The sequence below is a fragment of the Bactrocera oleae genome, unplaced genomic scaffold (assembly GCF_042242935.1).
Source record: "Bactrocera oleae isolate idBacOlea1 unplaced genomic scaffold, idBacOlea1 ctg00000012.1, whole genome shotgun sequence".
NCBI classification, from domain to species: Eukaryota; Metazoa; Arthropoda; class Insecta; order Diptera; family Tephritidae; genus Bactrocera; species Bactrocera oleae.
This window is the reverse complement of record NW_027212755.1, coordinates 115001-120000: the sequence shown is the minus strand read 5'-3', so window position 1 is coordinate 120000 and position 5000 is coordinate 115001. Positions and strand designations below refer to the sequence as shown.

The 5000-nt window shown below is 24.3% G+C and overlaps 2 non-coding genes across 2 annotated transcripts in view; both read left to right on the top strand.

The window, feature by feature from the left end:
- The first annotated feature begins 3833 nt into the window (after positions 1-3833).
- Positions 3834-4012, top strand: LOC138858698 (5.8S ribosomal RNA). The gene has a single exon (XR_011397733.1). It is a non-coding gene; the product is annotated as a 5.8S ribosomal RNA (ribosomal RNA).
- A 502-nt stretch (positions 4013-4514) lies between these two features.
- The window catches only part of LOC138858722 (large subunit ribosomal RNA), a 3977-nt gene continuing 3491 nt past the window's right edge, over positions 4515-5000 (top strand). Inside the window, exon 1 of the ribosomal RNA XR_011397757.1 lies at positions 4515-5000. This exon is cut by the window's right edge and continues 3491 nt beyond it. This is a non-coding gene — a ribosomal RNA (large subunit ribosomal RNA).

Genomic DNA, 5000 nt, shown 5'->3' with positions numbered 1-5000 from the left:
ATAAAGTCTATGAAGTAATAAATTTTCATATAAGTACTAAATGTATAAAGTCTATGAAGTAATAAATTTTCATATAAGTAGTAAATATATAAAGTCTATGAAGTAATAAATTTTCATATAAGTATTAATTGTATAAAGTCTATGAAGTAATAAATTTTCATATAAGTATTAATTGTATAAAGTCTATGAAGTAATAAATTTTCATATAAGTACTAAATGTATAAAGTCTATGAAGTAATAAATTTTCATATAAGTAGTAAATATATAAAGTCTATGAAGTAATAAATTTTCATATAAGTATTAAATGTATAAAGTCTATGAAGTAAAATATAAAGTCTATGAAGTAATAAATTTTTATATAAGTATAAAAAATATAAAGTCTATGAAGTAATGAATTTTCATATAAGTATTAAATGTATAAAGTCTATGAAGTAATAAATTTTCATATAAGTATTAATTGTATAAAGTCTATGAAGTAATAAATTTTCATATAAGTATTAATTGTATAAAGTCTATGAAGTAATAAATTTTCATATAAGTATTAATTGTATAAAGTCTATGAAGTAATAAATTTTCATATAAGTATTAATTGTATAAAGTCTATGAAGTAATAAATTTTCATATAAGTATTAATTGTATAAAGTCTATGAAGTAATAAATTTTCATATAAGTATTAATTGTATAAAGTCTATGAAGTAATAAATTTTCATATAAGTATTAATTGTATAAAGTCTATGAAGTAATAAATTTTCATATAAGTATTAATTGTATAAAGTCTATGAAGTAATAAATTTTCATATAAGTATTAATTGTATAAAGTCTATGAAGTAATAAATTTTCATATAAGTATTAATTGTATAAAGTCTATGAAGTAATAAATTTTCATATAAGTATTAATTGTATAAAGTCTATGAAGTAATAAATTTTCATATAAGTATTAATTGTATAAAGTCTATGAAGTAATAAATTTTCATATAAGTATTAATTGTATAAAGTCTATGAAGTAATAAATTTTCATATAAGTATTAATTGTATAAAGTCTATGAAGTAATAAATTTTCATATAAGTATTAATTGTATAAAGTCTATGAAGTAATAAATTTTCATATAAGTACTAAATGTATAAAGTCTATGAAGTAATAAATTTTCATATAAGTAGTAAATATATAAAGTCTATGAAGTAATAAATTTTCATATAAGTATTAATTGTATAAAGTCTATGAAGTAATAAATTTTCATATAAGTATTAATTGTATAAAGTCTATGAAGTAATAAATTTTCATATAAGTATTAATTGTATAAAGTCTATGAAGTAATAAATTTTCATATAAGTATTAAATGTATAAAGTCTATGAAGTAATAAATTTTCATATAAGTAGTAAATATATAAAGTCTATGAAGTAATAAATTTTCATATAAGTATTAAATGTATAAAGTCTATGAAGTAATGAATTTTCATATAAGTATTAATTGTATAAAGTCTATGAAGTAATAAATTTTCATATAAGTATTAATTGTATAAAGTCTATGAAGTAATAAATTTTCATATAAGTATTAATTGTATAAAGTCTATGAAGTAATAAATTTTCATATAAGTATTAATTGTATAAAGTCTATGAAGTAATAAATTTTCATATAAGTATTAAATGTATAAAGTCTATGAAGTAATAAATTTTCATATAAGTATTAATTGTATAAAGTCTATGAAGTAATAAATTTTCATATAAGTATTAATTGTATAAAGTCTATGAAGTAATAAATTTTCATATAAGTAGTAAATATATAAAGTCTATGAAGTAATAAATTTTCATATAAGTATTAAATGTATAAAGTCTATGAAGTAATAAATTTTCATATAAGTATTAATTGTATAAAGTCTATGAAGTAATAAATTTTCATATAAGTATTAATTGTATAAAGTCTATGAAGTAATAAATTTTCATATAAGTATTAATTGTATAAAGTCTATGAAGTAATAAATTTTCATATAAGTACTAAATGTATAAAGTCTATGAAGTAATAAATTTTCATATAAGTAGTAAATATATAAAGTCTATGAAGTAATAAATTTTCATATAAGTATTAATTGTATAAAGTCTATGAAGTAATAAATTTTCATATAAGTATTAATTGTATAAAGTCTATGAAGTAATAAATTTTCATATAAGTACTAAATGTATAAAGTCTATGAAGTAATAAATTTTCATATAAGTAGTAAATATATAAAGTCTATGAAGTAATAAATTTTCATATAAGTATTAAATGTATAAAGTCTATGAAGTAAAATATAAAGTCTATGAAGTAATAAATTTTTATATAAGTATAAAAAATATAAAGTCTATGAAGTAATGAATTTTCATATAAGTATTAAATGTATAAAGTCTATGAAGTAATAAATTTTCACTCCGGGGGAAGTATGGTTGCAAAGCTGAAACTTAAAGGAATTGACGGAAGGGCACCACCAGGAGTGGAGCCTGCGGCTTAATTTGACTCAACACGGGAAAACTTACCAGGTCCGAACATAAGCGTGTAAGACAGATTGATAGCTCTTTCTCGAATCTATGGGTGGTGGTGCATGGCCGTTCTTAGTTCGTGGAGTGATTTGTCTGGTTAATTCCGATAACGAACGAGACTCAAATATATTAAATAGATGCTTTCAGGATTATGGTGTTGAAGCTTATATAGCCTTCATTCATGCGTTCATCTTGAATGTACAAGTGTTTGAATGTGTTTATATAAGTGGAGTCGTACCTGTTGGTTTGTCCCATTATAAGGACACTAGCTTCTTAAATGGACAAATTGCGTCTAGCAGTAACGAGATTGAGCAATAACAGGTCTGTGATGCCCTTAGATGTCCTGGGCTGCACGCGCGCTACAATGAAAGTATCAACGTGTATTTCCTAGACCGAGAGGTCCGGGTAAACCGCTGAACCACTTTCATGCTTGGGATTGTGAACTGAAACTGTTCACATGAACTTGGAATTCCCAGTAAGTGTGAGTCATTAACTCGCATTGATTACGTCCCTGCCCTTTGTACACACCGCCCGTCGCTACTACCGATTGAATTATTTAGTGAGGTCTCCGGACGTGATCACTGTGACGCCTTGTGTTTCACGGTTGTTTCGCAAAAGTTGACCGAACTTGATTATTTAGAGGAAGTAAAAGTCGTAACAAGGTTTCCGTAGGTGAACCTGCGGAAGGATCATTATTGTGTTCCTATCCGAAAAGAAAAAAAAAATAATTATATAAAAACAAAATAAAAAAAAAGAATAAAAAAGAAAAAAAAGTTTTCTTTTTGTTCTTTTCATTCAAAATGTTTTGAATTATACAATGTTTTGAATGTTTTTCTGTTTTTTTTTTTTTTTTAACTCCTTGTAATGCATTATGACAATATATATTATATTGTGAACTTCGCATACATTGTATTTGAACGCAATAAAAAAACCTTTAAACATATAGCTGTACTTATTATTTATATAGAAAATAATATTTAATTGTGATATTTATATAAAATATTATAAATGATAAGTTAACTTGTTCACATTAACGTGTGTAATACCTTTTTTTTATGGTATTTTCTATTTGTGATTAAAAACATGTTGAAAAATTTAAAAAAATGAAAACGCACAAATAGAGAAGAAAATAATATATAAAAGGTATTACTGTTTTTGTTGACCTAAGACATGCGCAGCTGCAAATGTTTGGGTTTAAAATTACAATTTATTGAAAGATGTTTTAAACTTATGTATTAAAAATTTATTATTGATTAATTATTAATACTTTCAATAAATTAAAATTCTTTGACTTTGAATTAAAAAAATACAAAAAAATTATCACTCTAAGCGGTGGATCACTCGGCTCATGGGTCGATGAAGAACGCAGCAAACTGTGCGTCATCGTGTGAACTGCAGGACACATGAACATCGACATTTTGAACGCATATTGCGGTCCATGCTGTTATGTACTTTAATTAATTTTAAAGTGCTGCTTGGACTACATATGGTTGAGGGTTGTAAGACTATGCTAAATTAGTTGCTTATTCTTTTAGTCAATTAATAGAATTTAAGCATATGGCATATTATTGGATTGTATTTTTCAATCCATAATATTAATAGCATAAAAAGAAATATAGAAAATATATTCTTGAATACCTCATATTTGAACGAAAATTTATGATAAATGAGAATCTTAGTATTCCCATAAAAGAAAAAATTTTCAACATTATTTAAATTATATTAAATAATACATAAGAGGAATGTCTAGCATAAAATAAATTTTTATTCTAGAATTAATTCACTCTATTGTATTGAGAAAAATTTATAATAAAAAAAAATATATGATATGTGGAGGAATAATGTTGTTAATTTTATTAATTATTATATTATGAATTTTAAAAAGGGATGAAAAGATTGAATAATATTGAGTAATCAAGATATAAAAATATATTTCTTTAAAATAGCAAATAGCAAAAAAATTAAATAAAAATAAACAAATCAATCTAAAATATATTTTATACAACCTCAACTCATATGGGACTACCCCCTGAATTTAAGCATATTAATGAGGGGAGGAAAAGAAACTAACAAGGATTTTCTTAGTAGCGGCGAGCGAAAAGAAAATAGTTCAGCACTAAGTCACTTTGTCTATATGGCAAATGTGAGATGCAGTGTATGGAATATCTTAATATCTAGTATGAGAAATTAACGATTTAAGTCCTTCTTAAATGAGGCCATTTACCCATAGAGGGTGCCAGGCCCGTATAACGTTAATGATTACTAGAAAGATATTTCCAAAGAGTCGTGTTGCTTGATAGTGCAGCACTAAGTGGGTGGTAAACTCCATCTAAAACTAAATATAACCATGAGACCGATAGTAAACAAGTACCGTGAGGGAAAGTTGAAAAGAACTCTGAATAGAGAGTTAAATAGTACGTGAAACTGCTTAGAGGTTAAGCCCGATGAACCTGAATATCCATTATGAAAAATTCATCATTATAACTGT